Here is a 16,933-nt window from a genome sequence, read left to right as displayed (position 1 = left end):
CTCATTTTCCTTTAAAAGCAGAATTGACAATGATTTACGATAGGATAAAAAATGCATTGGCGTTCAAAATACCGAGTCTTTAGCTCTTCTCCAGCGGCCGTGCCATAATTATGAGTTATCTGTCTCAGCCTGTTCTCCATTATGGCTAAAAATATCTTAACAGGAGAGTCAAGTTTTATGGAGTGGGAGCAAAAGTGAAGTTTGCTTTTCGCTAGCGCTGTGGCTGAGCCTCGTAGTGAGGTCTGAACCTAAGGCGTTCACGTTCGAACGCCCCCTCAGCGCAGCTCCGACGGCCTGAGATGCGAGCAGGCTGCGTGGCATTGTGCGGCCTGTGATCCCGCGCGACTTCAGAGTCTTGGTCTAGCAATGGGGGTATTTATAGTAACCTCATGGCTGTGTCCTCTTTAAAGCGAGCTGATGCAATTTCAGATGCTCACACGCGTCCTGGCTCTGAGGCCAGGAGCCAAGATGCTCCTTGCACTGCGGTCCCCTTTTCCCTTTTGTTTTTTCCTGACTTATTCATTCACCAACAAATATTTCCTGAGACACAGCTGTGTGGTAGACATTTTAACAGGTGCTGGAGATTTGGGGGGCAAAGAGGGTAGATTTAGCCGCAGGCCTTAGTGTCTAGGGGAGGAAGACACTGAACAAGCGATTCCAAGTATAAGAAATGAAGAGCCTGAAAACGAGAGGATGAGCTGAGCCTTAGTGGGGAGCGGAAACGAGCCGATGAGGGCGAGCAGCTCTGGAACGGCTGGGCGGGGGAAGCGTCAGCAAGGAAACTTATGCCCCGTACCTCTAGAAAACATGATCCCTTCAGGGCCATTCATATTTGCATGTGGATGGAGCACAAGAACCAGACAGGAGGTACAGGCCACGGGGCTGGTGGGACCAGCTATGGCCTGGCCTAGGGGATCTGTGTGTGTGTGTGTGCGTGCGCGTGCGTGCTGTTTCTGGGACTTTGGATGGTGTTCTATAGTAATCGAGGGTTTAAGCAGGTAAGTCAGATGGTCTTCTTACATTTTAGAAGGATCAGCACTGTGGGAAATGGATTTGAGGGAGTGGAAAAAGAAGCAAGGCTTTGCTCAGCAGCAGTGTGTCCCCCGAGGTGGCAGTCACGGCCAGGAAATGACCCATAGGTGGCTCTTCCTAATGGAAGTTCTGAGTGTGAACTTTCTCTATTTCTGCTGTTTACTGTCCAACTTTTTGGGGGCAGCACTGAGGACTGAACTGAGGGTCTTTCCACTGAGCTACATTCTCACCCCTTTAAAAATGTTTTTATCTTGAGAGCAGATCTTGCTAAGTTGCCCAAGTTGAGCTGAAACTTGTGATCTTCCTGCCTTAGCCTCCTAGAGTTCTGGTATTACAGGCAGGTGCCGTGATGCTTGGCTATGTTCAACCATCTTTCCGTGTGTCCAGCCCAAATCCCAGCCCTTTTCTGGGCCCTTCGTTGGTCCCACTCTCAGAAATGGCTTCTTCCTTTGAAATTCTCTGCTACTGTGCTCTCACTGGGCATACAGTGCGACCAACTTAAAATCTTGTTGGCTGTTTTTCTCTATGAACCTCCTCCCCTCCCTTAGTAACTGTAGAAGGGTAGGGAAATGTCTGTATTTCTTGAAATCTTTAGCATCTTGGAAAATCCTTTGAACAAATCATTGAGTCAGAGCTGGAAAGAACCTCTGAGACCATCTAATCTTTTTCATTTGATGGATGAAGAGCTGGAGACCTAAGAAACAAGTGCCTTCCTAGTTCTCTCAGCTGCTAGTTTGTTATCCTTTCAGTTATTCGCAGGGGGATTATTTCTGTGGTTGATGATGATGAATTAGAGATCTATGGCTTTATTAGAGAAACATCCTCCTGTTATTGTAGTTTAATGGGTGACATGATCCTTTGAGGATAAAAGGATGGCTCTTGCACACTAATACCCTTTTTCATTAATAACAAAAGGCTAACTTTGTATTCTTTGTCTTCCTCCCAGAAGAAAGCCCAGGAAATTCTAAAAAATGTCTGAGTCCCAGGATGAGATCATGCATTCAATGTTAATAGCAGCTGCTGATGGGATTAGCATGTTTTTCTTTTTTTCTTCTGTCTTTCTTCCCCCTTGAGAACAGAGCATAGACCAGTTCTCAGCTGGAAAATGAAATAGGAAACAATTTCTTGGCCGTAGGTCTCCTTGGCCTCCCCTGGCCAGAGGTGCCCTTATGTATACCTTGTCTTTACAGGCTACCCTACTTCTCTGTGAATAATGGGTAAACCTGTCACACTGCCTTCAAATGTGGGATAAAGGAAAACAACATGCAGACTGCAAACTAGCTACCCGATGAGGGCACACAGGAAACTGGAAGTGACGGATTCTTTACTAAGACATTAATGGTTAAACCAGGTTGCAAACTCAATACATGGCAAAGCCACATAGGAAGGGTAGCCGAGTAAAGTCAACTGGGTAGAAACTAATGAACTTGACTAGCTCCTTCTCAATTCTAGCAATTTATTGCTGTGAGAGCATTTGTCCCAATTCTACCAGTTTGTCTGGTGTTTCCAAGGCAGAGCAGGAATCTAGATTTTTATGTGAAATATGTCAAATCTGAAGCAATAGGTATGGCTTTAATACTTTAAAACTCTGAGCAGGAAAATACACACATAAACAAAGCACTCTTGCAGAGTGGCCTGAAGTCCTGTTAGCTTGCGATTTCTGGCTCCAAACATTCCAGCAACACTAGATACACAAAATAAGCAGTTATTGATAATTTTGGAATATTTCACAATACTTAAGGAAACTTACAAGAATGGGTTCACAATGAACTTCCAATCTAATTGGGTAAGATGAAAGCACATGTGAAAACTTACTTAACAACTTCAGTTCCTGTAGAAAAGCAAACCCAGACAGCCTGCAGGATTCCTAAACCCCAGCCTATGATGCCCGGTTAGTGCCCGCCCTGTCCCCACAATGAGTTACATAATATCCTCTGCAAACTATGTATCTCTCTGTGAATTCATGTCATTAATTACAGTATAACTAAAAATGAAGAACCTGCTTGATCCTCTTAAAATTCAAAACCTTTAGATCATGACTGACACAATTTATTTGTATACTTGCTACACTTAGTATGGTTGCTACATGACAGTTGGAAGTAAAAGTAAATGAATCAGTGGTAAACGGGAAACCATAGAAATAATTCACCACTGGAAACAATTCATTAAATGGGAAAGAAATATATCAGATAGTACAGACAGACTTTGTAGAGAAAGTGACATTTTTAGTTAGAATTTGATGTCAACAAGTAGGATTTTCATGTGTTGAAAGCCCCATGGAAAGCATTTGAAGCAAAAAAACAGTTTTACAGAGGTTGTGACAAGACTAAGTGGACTGATTACAAATTTTATTTTCATGCCATAATTTTATGTGAATATGGCTTCGACATGGTTCCAGTATTGAAGCTCAATGTTAAATATTTACACTTTTGAGATGATCCAAATCCAGTGCCTTTGCACATTTAGTAATGAGGCTGTAACCCTCCAACGAGATGAGGCTGCAGGGGGTGGGGAGGGCGGGGTGATACCCCATTGTTACGATACATCGTTCCTTCATTCTCTTGTTCTATTGTGCAATGAATTCTCAACAATTAGCTAGGAGCAATTTTGAATTATTTGTGTCACTCCTCACATTGCTGACAGGGAATAATCTTAGAGAAGTTCTAATGTGGGAAGGCAATGACTTTTGCGGACTGGGCTTTGTTTTTTGTAGCATTTCTCTACTTTATCCTGCACCCTAAATAACTGGATATGCTCAAGAGGTCCCAGTACGTAATCTTTCCCTAGGGACGGCACCTCTTTTTTCTAACATTCCCAAGAAGGGCTGTGAGACAAGGATGAACTCCCTTGTGTTTTTCGAGTGCCTTGTGGCATGTTATGGTTTAGATCTAAGTTGTCCCCCTAAAGTCTCATGTGTTCAAAGGTAGGGCCTTTGAAATGTGATTGGGTCATAGGTGCACAGTATTCACCTGTGGGTTAATTCACTGATTACAAGTTCATAGCTGATTGTACTGTTAGGAGGTAGGGTTTCACTGGAAGAGGTATGTTACAGGAGGGCATGGTTTTGGAGGGATATCTCCCTTCCAGGACCCTGCTTTCTTTCTCTGTTTCTTAGGTGGTGTCTGTCAGGTGAGCAGCTCTCCTCTGCCAGGCCCTTCCATTGTGTCATTTCTGCCTTGGAGCCAGCCAACCATGGACTGTGTCCCTGAACCTGTGAGCCAAAGCCAGTGTCTCTTCCTTTAAGACGTGGGTGTTGGATATTTTGCCACAGTGATGGGAAAGAGACTAGTACAGAAAATTTGTACCAGAGAAGTGGGGCCGGTGCTCTGATTTTCAGAATAGTGAGAGTTAGGTAAGGCTCACGAGGTCTCAGTTGGGAAAGAGGACTCTACCACAAGCTGGACTAGAGGCCATGTGTGCTTCATTTTGGCAAATAATTTGTCTTTGTTTGATCTGTGTTCTAAAATTTTGTGTGTGACTGAATTTAGAAGTGGTGGACTAACTAATCTGTTAAGGATATTTTCAAGGCAACCTCATATTCAGTCTGCATATTCATACTGCTTGCTGGTTTCATCCAGAATTATAATGAGAGTCAGGGACAAAAAGTGGAACCTAGTGATTTGAAAAATTTGCTGCTTGGCTGGAAAGGAAGCACATGTAACTTGGGTACAGTGGAAGTATGGTTTCTGGAAAGATTACCATCGAAAAAGTAGCCAAGCACTTTGAATCAGGATGATAAAAAGATTCTTTAACAGTATCTCATGAAATAGCCAGAACTCACCCATTTCAGGCTCAAGGATCTAAAAAGGTATACTCCTTTGAAAGACTTTGCTCTGAGATGAGCGCCTCAAGATTCCCCACTCATTTGGTGCTTTCCACTGAAGTGTTTCCCTGAGTTTAGCCATTCAGGCACTCAGAGGCTGATGCACCCATGGTCCTAGGGGGACAGGCTGTTGCTCAAGCAGGGGGCAGAACTTGGCATAACCAATAGGGTTCTGGTTTTTTAGGCAGGCAGAGTGTAAGAGTTATGTGGTTATGGAGGCTTCTGCCTGGTTTTCAAAAGAAGGCCTGGGAAGCTGGATGAAAATTTATGATAGCATCACGGTCCCTTCCAGGAGCACCTAAGAGATTTATGCTGGAAGCTGTGAGAGTGAAACTAAAGGTTCAGTGGAGACCCAAGAAAGGTGAAGATGCTGGAATGTGGAATGTCTGCTGAGGAAAACCACAGGTAAGGAGTGCAGCCAGCTGAAGAGAAAGGCCATACGGGCTGCGACTAGTAAGGCCATAGGGGTAGGGCTGCTCGAGCCCTTTGGAGCTAACATCTCACCACAATTTTCCCTGGGTGCAGGACATAGAGCTACAAGGTTTAATATTTGCCTTGCTGGGTTTTGTTCCCATTTTGGTCCAATTTATTTCAATCCTTCTAGTCTTCCCTTTTGGAATGGGATTGTTTGTTCTGTGCCAGTGTATGTTAGATGTATTTAACTTTCTTTTTGATTTTTACAGTGCCTCACTGCTAAGTGCACTTGGAGTCTCAGAAGGGGCATGGTGCTTGAACTTTTTTAGCAAGGTTGGAACTGTTTAGATGGACTAAATGCATTTGTGTAATGGAATGGACATGAGCCTGTTGAAGGCCAGCATGGAATATTATAGCTTAGACCTAACATGTCCCTCCAAAGTCTCACGCACTCAGAGCTGTGACTTTTGGAAAGTGATCAGATCATGGAGGCACTTCCTTATCATTGGATTAATTCACTGATTCTGAGTTCAGAGCTAAATATCAGTTCATAGCTGAGAGGAAGTGGCACTGACTGAAAGAGGTGTCCCTGGAGGCATGCTTTCGGAGAATGTGTCTCCTTCCCTGGCTACTCCCTTCTGTCTGTGCTTTCTGGCTGCCATGGGGTGAGCAACCTTCTCCTCCAGACCTTGTTGCCGTGTCACTTTTGCCCTGGAGCCAGTTGAGCATAGACTGAGTCCCTGAAGCTATAAGCTGAGGTAAATCTCTCCTCCTTTAAGTGATAGGGTTGGGTGTTTTGTCCCAGGGACAAGAAAGCATTTAATGCATGGCATGTGGGTCTTGCCTGTATAATTTTCTGTCCTTAGCATTTGCCTGCTTTCTGATATCGTAGTTTTATTTTAGAAGATTACTGGAGTTCTTCATACAGCAAAAAGATGGGCACGCATCAAAGGCCAGACTATTTTTGACTGTAGGCTTTCTTCTAGACATTATGATATGAATATGTTTAGGGCCCCAAAGTACATTTATCAATAGTCAATATTTTTAAAACTATAATTTAAATTGATCAATCATTCTACCAAGCATCTTATACTGAATATGTTAAAGAGCTGTCACATCAAATATTTTGAATGTGTGGACACATGTAGCATTGACTTTCAATATTTGGATCAGACCAGTAATCTGCACAAGGGAAACATCTTTATAAGGATGGATTTACATACACTGCGTTAATAGTTGAGGGACAAAACATTTGTTATGTTCATCAGTGATCTATGTTCTCTAGATCTCTGTATCCTCAGTCTCCTAAATCCTTAGTGATGGTATTAGCAGCAGCAGAACTGCAATATTTATTATGTTATGAACACCAGAGAAGCTTGCTTTGGGCTCACATGGATTTTTCCTTCAGTTAATGCAAATGTGTCTTGTTGTTTCAGTAGAGAGATTATTCATACCTTGAATGTCATATAGGAAACCAACCAACCAACCAACCAACCAACCAACCAACCCATCAACTACCCACCAACCACCAGAAGAAACAAGAATAAAAGTCAGAGTCAGGAAGGAAGGACATAGCAGTGCGCCATGGAGAGAAAATCCCAAGGGGTCTGGGCTGGAGAGGATTGAGGAGGACTGAGTTCTGATAGCAGATCACTGAGCTGAGTTAGTCACTTAAACTCTGACTTTGATTTTCATCTCTGAAATAGGGACAATGCCTATTTCCCATGTAAATAACCAAGTGGAAATACACACAAGGACAATATATGGAAAATAGTCAGCTCAGCTTAGCCCAAGACAGCATAGTTCTCTTCATCGTTCTGCTGCTCTTCCTGCTCTGGTTCCTCTTCCTCCTTCTCTTCCTCTTCTCCTGCTCTCCTCGTCCTTTTCCCTCTTCTTCTTTTAAAAAAATATTTATTGAAAAGCAACTGTACTTCCACTTCATGGTGACAAACAAAAACAAAACATATCATTTCTAAGAGTATTAAAGTATAAAGTAGTGATAAATCTCACCACAAACTTTAGAATACTTATATACAGAAAACTTGGAAACATTACAGAGAAATTGAAAATTTCAAGAAATACATTTTAAGGTGAAACAGTTGAAGATGACAGTTTTCCAAAAAACCGATCTAGTAATCTAATTCTAATAAAAATTTCAGTTTTTTTAATTGGCAGGCTTTTCCAAAATTGACATGAAAATCCAAAAGACTGGAAATCATTAAAATAATTTTGAAAAGGAAGAGAAATGTTGGAAGGCAAGCATGACATTATTTCCAGAATTAATATACATTTAAGATGTCTTATTTACTCTTTCAGCTTTTCATACCAGGGACATAATAAGATGTTTACTCATGTGAGTCTGATTCATTTCACCTATGAATATGGACTCAAGTTGCATCCCTTTACCTGTAAAAGTCTCCAGTTCATCTGTCTTTATAGCTGAGTAATAGTCTATTTTATAAAAAGACCACATCTTTTTTTTATCTATTCCTTGGTTGATGGGCATTTTGGTTGTTTCCAATATTTTGCTATTACAAATTGTGCTGCTAGGGCTGGGAATATAGCCCAGTGGCACAAGTGCTTGCCTGGCAAACACAAGGTCCTGAGTTTGATTCCTGGTACCAAAAAAAAAAAAAAAAAATCAAACAAATTGTGCTGCTATAAACATGAGTGCACATATATAATTGTGTTATGATGTTTTATGAATAAAACCATGATTGCACAGGAACTATCAGAAAGAGTCAAGTGGGATCTCATCTTATTAAAAAGTTTTGCAGAGCAAGAGAAACCACCAACAAAGTGAAGAGACAACCCACAAACTGGGAAAAAATGTTTGCCAGTTTTTCCTTGGACAAAGGATTATGATCAAGAACATATGAAGAACTCAAAAAAAAAAATCAGAACTCCCAAATTTAAAGACCCAACCAAAAGGGGGCATCTGAGATGAATATACACCTCTCAGGTAAAGAAATGTGAACAGCAAATAAATATAGGAAAAAAATGTTCAGTATCATTGGTCATTTGAGATATGCAAATTAAAACACATTGAAATTCCATCTCACCTCACAAAGAATAGCTATGGTCAAGAAATCAGTCAACGACAAATGCTGGCGGGGCTGTGGGGAAAAAAGGAACCCTTCTCCACTGTTGGTGGGAGTGTAGACTGGTGCAACCACCAGTGGAAATCAGTGTGGAGATTTCTCAAAAAATTAGGATTAGAGGTCTCATTTGACCCAGCTATTCCTCCTCTGGGTATTTTCCCAGAAGAATTTCTTCTTTTTGCTGCCTATTTTTTCCAAATCAACCAGTTTCACTTATACATGTAGAAATAGATGTACTTGTTCTTTCAATTGCATACGCCTTCAAGAGAATGACAATATTAACTTTGTATACTAACAAGAACAGGGAATCAGCCTTGTGTGACACCAAAAACTTTCTTGTTTTCTGCAATAGGTAGTGAGAAGAACGGCATTTCAGGAGTGCTCACTGTGACATCTAATGTAAATTAAACAGTGTCTCTGTTTTACAGGCGATGAATTGAGGCAGAGAAAGGCTGATCACTTGTCTGCTATCACACGGGTAGTAAGTGACACCAGCTGTTTCATAGACTGTTTGCTATTGTCACTGACTTGCACTGTCTACCAGCTTGGCTCTTACGTGGGGGTAGGATGACACCTGGGTCACCCCGGGGGGCACGGGGGTGGTTTGAAAATCTCTCCCCTTGCATTGATGACAAGCCCTGCTCTGGATGAGGACTGTCCCACTGGCAGTCTCTGCCAGCACTCCTTCCAGCCTGGAGAGGGGAGGGCATCTCTGCTTTGGAGACCATCAGGACAGCTCGCAGATCTGAAACACTATTTCTCCTTAATGGATTTCAAGTCCTTTTTGGGTGCATTCAAGTACTTACCCCAAGCACGTGCATTAAAGAATCAGAACTTGAACATGGCCTCTGGAGGATCTATTTCAGAACAACAACAAAAAGAATTAAAAATAAGGAACAGTGTTTACATTTTTTTATAAGGACAAAACAAACCTCTTTCTTATGGCTTGGAAGGGGAGATGAGTGATCATGGCCATCGGTGCCGTTGTTTACTTGCTGAGGTTCCAAAGACACCCATCTGTCAAGACAATGTGTAGGATGCTGATCAAGCCTGGAGCCCCTGACACTCAGCACCCCGCTGGGGACTGGAGATGCCACTCCAATGAGAGCGTGCCTGCCTGACGATGCACTGCGTTTCGGGAGGGATTTCAATCCATCTTTCTACTGAAAAAGGGCTTTCACCGCTGCTGAAAAAGGGGCACAGAAAATTGCCTTGATCTTCACAATAAGGGATGCAACCGGAATGTTACATACATAGGAAACTCATTTTGAAAGATCATTTCATTTTGAACTATGACAAGCCAAAGCAATTGATTTTTTAATAGAATTGAAGTTACCACCCCACACTCCAGACCTGTTGAGGGTAGGTTTAAAAAGGAGGATATTCTAATGGAGGAGAGACATAACCGCATCCTCCCATGGCCTATATTTCCTTCTTTTTCTTTTGGCTGCCTGGTAGTAAGTTCTCTTTAATATCCTACATGTAGAAAGAGTTACCTGGTGATAACTATATAATAGGTACTTTACATTCTTTTGCTGATAAATACTGGGGATTGGGAAAAGCGCCTGGACCCGAGCAATGCCGACTTCCCCAGAGCTCTTGAATTCATCTCAGACATTTGCAGTGATCCTGCGTAGGTGTCACACCATGCCCAGAGCCAATGAAACAAGGTCAAGAATTCAAGTACCCTCCTCTGGGGCCAGGAACCCTCCGTGCGGGTGGAGGTAATGTTTTTTAGACTCATTCTTCCCCTATATCCTGTATAAAAAGAAAACATACCTTTGCTATTTGTTTTGGATATACGTTGTCATGGTGTGAGAGATGGAAATGCAGAATGAATAGGGTTAGAAAATATGCAGAGGATTTTCTCTCTGTGATTTGTAGAAAGTACTCCCTTTTCTGTTGTTGCTGAGCTTAGGACACTGCATTATTCATGTCCAGTCGCTTCAGGCATCTTCGGGAGAGTAAGCCGTGCTGATGTTGGCAAGTCACACAAGAGCCCAGGACTCCCATGTGGCTAAAGCTGCCAAGGCCGGGGGCCGGGGTAAATGCTTGACCGTAAGAACAGTTAAGGCACTTAGTATCTTCCGATCACAACAGCAGGAAATAATTTAAATTCTTTCTTTTTCAGTTAGTTTCCTTGCTATTGTAAAGACGCATCATTAGTCCTACTGTCTCCCCACTTCCCCTGCTTCCTCACTTCCTGTTTCTGACTTCCTCTGGGAAGCACTGGGATGATAATTTGAAAGATGCGCACCAAGAATGCATCAGAGGTTCACATGGACTGTTCCCTCTCTGCGTCTTCCCCGTCACCTGCTTACCTCTTGTGCTTTGGGTAACATTTCAAGTGTCACTTCTCCATTTCTTCACGGACACCTTCTCTACCCGCCGTGTATTTCTTCTTCAGAGTTCTCAAAATTACTACTTATACTTTATCTGAGGGACAGACTCCCCACTGGATGCAGGTTGCAAGGAAGCAGAGACACCTTCTCCTTTACGGCTGTTGACAACTTAGTGCCTACCTAAGTGTCTGCCACATACGCTGAAATAGTTCCGAAATATTTACTTGAGTCAACAAAAGGCTGCAGTACCTTCACTGGCCAGTACTTGCTGGACGCCCAGTGACCAGCCCTGTGTTCAGATCTGGGTGACACAGGGGCGGCAAAACAGACACCTGCACGAGTCATCTTCCTAAATAGAGACCAACAGGTGAAGGAAAGCTAGTTCGTCAGGAGAGTGAGCTGGTGATTTGCAAAAAGGCACTGAGGGCTTTTTAGGCACACTGCTTAAAAATCACAAATATGAGTAGGGAAACAGTGAATGTCAGAGAAGTGCAATAAATAAGGGAAAATTTCTTACATCAGGTGTGTAGACAGGGATGTGAGGGTGACCTGGCTGTGACATCTGTCACCCCATTGATCACCAGGGTTGATTTGGCTGAGCTGGCCAGCTAGGCTGGGGTCCCCTTCCTCCCTCAACGCTCCGCGTGCGTCCTCCCGAAGCTACACTCTGGGTTGAAGAGGACGACCACCCAATAGAGGAGGACCGTCCCTCGGGCCAGGGTGTCTGAGTAGTTGTGCTCCCCTGCTAGAACCTCCAAACAAGCTCTGAAGTATGAGACAAATTTCTACAGCTTATGGTTTTACATTTACTTTGTCATAGTCTGTTCCTATCTTTGGAATTATTATGAACACATTTATATGATCTTCTTTCTTATTCTTTTCATCACTATCACTTATTTGCATTTATTCTGGTGTCCCTGTAAATTTTTATTGTGATAGGTATTTGAAAAGAGTGCTAGCAATTTGGGGCAGATAGATCCATGTGGATGCTTAATGTTACATACCAACATAAATCTAGAGGGTTTAGAATGATAATTATTCAAAGGTAGAAGGAAATGAATTAGGTAATTATTAAAATTCTGAAAAAGAGATCGACTCTCTGCTTCATAGTGAGAGAACACATTATAAGGAACAGATAGATCTATCAGTTTTATTTGATAAACTACTTAGTTTCCTTACTAGCAAAATGCTAATTATGGCTGTCATAGAGTCAGTATTCAAAAATATCACTTATTATTATTGCTGTTTTATTATTAAGTTGTAACGATGAACAAGGAAATAGTCAAAATAAAATGAAAAGAGCAACCTAGAGAAATTCTTAAAAACAGAAAATAAAAGGAGTTATGAACTTAACTGTTTTTATTAATTTAAAAATATTTAAATGACAAACATTGTACATAGTTAAAGTGTACATAGTGATTTATTATAAGTACTGTACAACTTATCATAGTTAAATTAGTGAATAGATCCACCCTCCCCCATTCCCCTCCACCACACCCCTTGGTAACCACCCTTTCTACTCTGTTTCTATGAGTTTGACTTTATTTTAGATTACATATATAGAAGAAATCATACAGTATTTGTCTTTCCATGAGCATGATATTCTATAGGTTCATCTATGTTGTTACAAATAGTAGGATTTCTTTCTGTTTGTGTCTTTCTCTTTAGATATACTTTCTATCACAAATGTATACACATATATGATATACAAGTGCAATATATAGTGTGTTCATAGTATGGATCTTGCTTTCTTTCCATTTCTTGGTTATTGTGTGTCATACTGTGTTGAACATAGGGCTACAGATAGCTCGTTAAGATACTAATTTCATTTCCCTTGGATATATACAAGGAAATGAGATTGTTAGATCATATGGCAGCTCTAGTTTTAAGAATATCTTTAGTTATATTTTTAGGAATCTCTAAACTGTTTTTCATAGTGCCTGTATAATGTTAATAGTTGTATTAAAGAATTTACATTCTTAATAGATGGACAACAGACCTCATAGTCATAACAAAAAGAAGTTCAGAAAGATTAAATATAGAAAAAAATATTCAAACAGTATGGCAGTGCCTGTGTGTGATCCCAGCACTCAGAAGACTGAAGCAGGAGGATCACTGTGAGTTCAAAGCCAGCCTGGGCTACATAGTGAGTTCAAGACCACCCTGAAATACATAGTGAGATGCTATTTCAAAAAACAAAACAAAACTAAATAAAACAAGAAAAAATATTCAACCTCCTGTTATGGCTTGTGTCTTGATGTCCCTCCAAAGCTTCACAAAGTCATAGGTGTGGCTTTTTCAGAGGTGGCTGGATCTGGAGTGTGTGATGCTGGAATTAAGGGTACATGATTACTAAACTGGTCCACTGATTTATTTGGCAGCTGCCCTAAGCCAGGTACTCTAGTTAGAATATAAAAGGGGGAGAAAGAAGCTGCTATTGTCACTTGCTGCTTTTGCTGTTTTCTGCCTGCCATGGACTGTTTCTCCTCTGGAGTGCCCCTCTGCCATGGCAACCTGCCGTGGAGCCAGGCAGGCTTGGAGTGTGTGGTGGTTAATTGATTGTCAATTTGAATGGGGGAACTTCCAGCTGAAGTGAGTCAGCTCGGTTCAGGTGTGAAAGACACACTTTAAGAAGGATTGCTGTTGGAATGCTACAAAGGGAGAATGGGAGGGAAGGATTTCGGCTGATTTTCCTTGGAAGAGCTTTGTTGCAGCCGATTTTCCTGAAGAGCTTTGGCTGTTCTCTTTGGAGGAGCTCCGGTCTTCACCTTTGCCCTGGGCATCATCTTCCGGCTTTCTTGCAGATTCTTCAGCTTCCAGCTCCAGCCTTTCACCTGCACGCACAGATTCTTTAGCTTCTGGTGGCAACTGTTTGATCTCTGGTGCACACCCCTCAGTTTCCCATAGAGGATTGTTTGACCTCCTGCTACGGACTCATATATGACATTGCTGTGGACTGCAGGCCTTCAGCCTGATCCTTTGGCTCTTGCTCAAGAACAGATCCTTTGCACTTTTCTGCATTTGACTCTGTGAGCAGCCACTGTAGGCCAGTCTTGTAAATTTCTGTGTCCTGCATTAAATCTGATTCAGAGCATGTGCAGTCTTCTGAGGAGTCTTGCCCCAGTCTACAAGCTCTTATAAGCACTAATACAGTCTGAAACCTCTACAAACTGTGAGCCGAAATAAACCTTCCCTCCTTTAACTTTGATTGTCAGGTATTTTGTCTCAGCAATGAGAAAAAGTAACTAAGTCACCTCCCTCAGTTCTCCTGTTAAAGGAGCTGGATGTGGTGGTACATGCTTGTGTTGAGTTACTTGGGAAGCTGAGGCAGGAAGATTGCTTGAGCCCAGGGATTCAGGGTCAGCCTGGGCAACATAGTGAGAGCCTGTGTCTTAACAAAATCAAGTTGCTACATAGTATGCACAATATGACCTAATTTTATTGAAACAAAACAAGCAAAATATCTACAGTTTAAAAACAGCTCCAAGTAAATCTATACAAGAAGTTTGAGAACAACACTAGCTCAGATGCTAACAGCTCTGATTTCTGAGAAGAGGGAGGGTTTAAGAAGAAGATAGAAGAAATAAGGATTTTAAAATTATTCTCTAAGCACTTCTGAACTGTCAATTTTTTTAAAAAAACAAAGGGCTTAAAATACAGTATATCTTGGATTATATTAAAATAATGGTAGAATAAAAACTAAAACATAATGATGTAAAAGAGCAAAATAGTGAAAACAATAATGCTTATTTAAGTCCTGAGAATAAGTGTAACTTTTTTTTCACTGATCCCCATGTGCTATAACATGGTTAGATTTCTTTCACATTTAAAATTCTGAAAGTAAGTTTTAGTTAGACTCAACTTTTCCCAAAGGATAGTGGTTCGCAAATTCAGTTTTATAAAGGTGGTGAGAAGAAGCTGGGAGAGAAGGCCTTGGCTATCCCAGCTGGGATTGTAAAATTCTTTAAACCAGAAACATTTTGATTTACATAAAATGAAAGTTCACATAATTTCCAGCTCTGTGATCTTCCTACTTTTTTTCCGTGGAGAGGGGAGGTGGGGGGAGGGCAGTTGTCACACTATAAACAATAGGGATTTCTATTCTCAGAGGTTGGGGATCACTGCTTTAAGAACTAATCATCTACGATAGATGACATGTGACATAGACAGTAAGAAGAAAAAAGACAAGCAGACAACTGTACAAGAATTGAAAAAATGAAGTATTTACATTATGCATGAATAATATATCTTTGTGCATGTCTCCTGAGTAAACTTGTCAAGTTACCCTCCCAGATGGCTTTGGTGTTTATTTCAAACCATTTCTACTCTGGAAAATCTTTTGTATTGCTTTGGACCCTCTGGATGTGGCTACGACATACTTTTCTCTTCTGTAGTTTATTTGGGGCTTCCTTTACCCATAATTTTCACGTCCTGATTTGTTAGTTTAATTTAAACTAGAAATTGACTGCATAAGGGTGATTCTAAGTACCTTAGTGTTCTTTGCGTCTTCTCCACTACACCCTGCCATCTAAAGCTGGTTAAATAATTCACCACCATGACAGAGAATATTTTTGAAAGCTTCACACATAAACTGGTTTTAAAACCTCCTCAGCACAACCCCAAATGGCTGATTGCATTCCTAACAGTATTATTTTCAAAATAACAAGAGCAAGAGTTAAAATGTAGAGATATAAAGGAGCAACATATTAAAAAATAGTAATGCTTATTTTAGGTCACGAAATTAGCATGATTTTCTTCTCTTTTCCCTCCAAGTAAGACTATATTGTTAACTCTTTTTATGTTTAAAATTCAGAGGAGAAAGATCCAGAAATGAAACAATGGACAGTTGTTTGCAGACTGGCTCAATCTCAAGGGCTTTCCCGGTGCCCTGCTTTATGTTGTAGAAACTGCTTGAGATTTGTGGGTGTCATTTGTTTTCCACGTTAGTATTTCTCACCCTGTGTGGAAATTTCAGCAAGGGTTTTAATAATTCAGCATAAAGGAAGAACAATATTACAGTTGAAAATTAGCCTAAGAAAGGGGAATATAACCTTTTATATAGGAAAAATAGGAAGGGTGAGAGGAAGCCAAATTAGCTGAACAAAAGCGCTGCATAATGACCTGATACACAAATAAGAATGTCACATAAATTGGAGACTAGAGTTCACACTGAAGGGAAATGTGGAGACAATTACTTTTAAGTGTAAAATCAGAACACTTAAGGCAAGAAACAAGATGTTACCAGCAAGATGTTACACAGGAATAATGCTGCAGAGGTTTCATCTCTCCATGTCGCTTTTAAACTCAGGTGCACAGGAGGCCCTGGAGGGTCTGCGCATAATCAGAGGCCCTTTTCCTTCACTCCTTGGTTGAGGCCAGTGGAGGGGGATGAGTCATTTTAGGGACCCACGTGCTAGAGACCTCTCTCCCTGCTATCAACATTGAACAGTGACAGCGGGCCCATGATCCAAAGCCCGATTCCCAGCACCTCGCTCTGAAATCTGGACTAGGTTTGGGCAGTGTCATTCCTTTCAGAACTTATTCTTGGCTTCCTGGTGAGTAAAAAAAAAAAAAAAAAATGGTAAAAATCCCATCTACTCCTAAAGGCAGGTTTTAACACAAAACTTGTTTCTTCCCTGTCTCTGGGAGCTGGGTTGGGGCAACACTAGAGGTAAATTTACTTAGTATTTCCAGATTTGCTCTTCCCTCTCCAACGTCTCCCTGTGGCGTCCCTTTCCCATCTCACCCCTAGAAGCCCAGGTTTCTTCCATTCAATCTCTTTTTCCAAAATATGCCTGCAGGGAAGGATCTGATTCTCACTGACACTAAGGCAAATTGCTGAGGTCTGAATTATGACTTAACTTTCTGGTATGTTTGCAACGGATCTGAAAGGAAAGCAGGCAGAGATGTCTAACTGTGGGATTTTAACCGCTGTTTGTCCAGTGATTATACAACTACTCATCCAAAATTACTGTTACGATTTGTTTACTTATAAACCTGCCATTTTTGAAGGCCATATGTACCAAAATGAATTTATCAAGTGGTTTCTCCACTTAGGATTTATAGTTTGATATAATCTTACCCAAAAGCAAAGAAACATGTTAGGATAATAGTGATATATGGATAAAATATAATTTTTGTTAGTATTTTATTATTAATATTGGCTCATAAGTTTCTATACTAACTTGTGGTTCCTTAGAAATCTTGCAGGGAGGTGTTTT

Source organism: Chinchilla lanigera, unplaced genomic scaffold, assembly GCF_000276665.1.
Source record: "Chinchilla lanigera isolate Chin_1 unplaced genomic scaffold, ChiLan1.0 scaffold00046, whole genome shotgun sequence".
Lineage (NCBI taxonomy): Eukaryota > Metazoa > Chordata > Mammalia > Rodentia > Chinchillidae > Chinchilla > Chinchilla lanigera.
The sequence above is the reverse complement of the archived record's forward strand: the minus strand, read 5'-3'. Positions refer to the sequence as shown.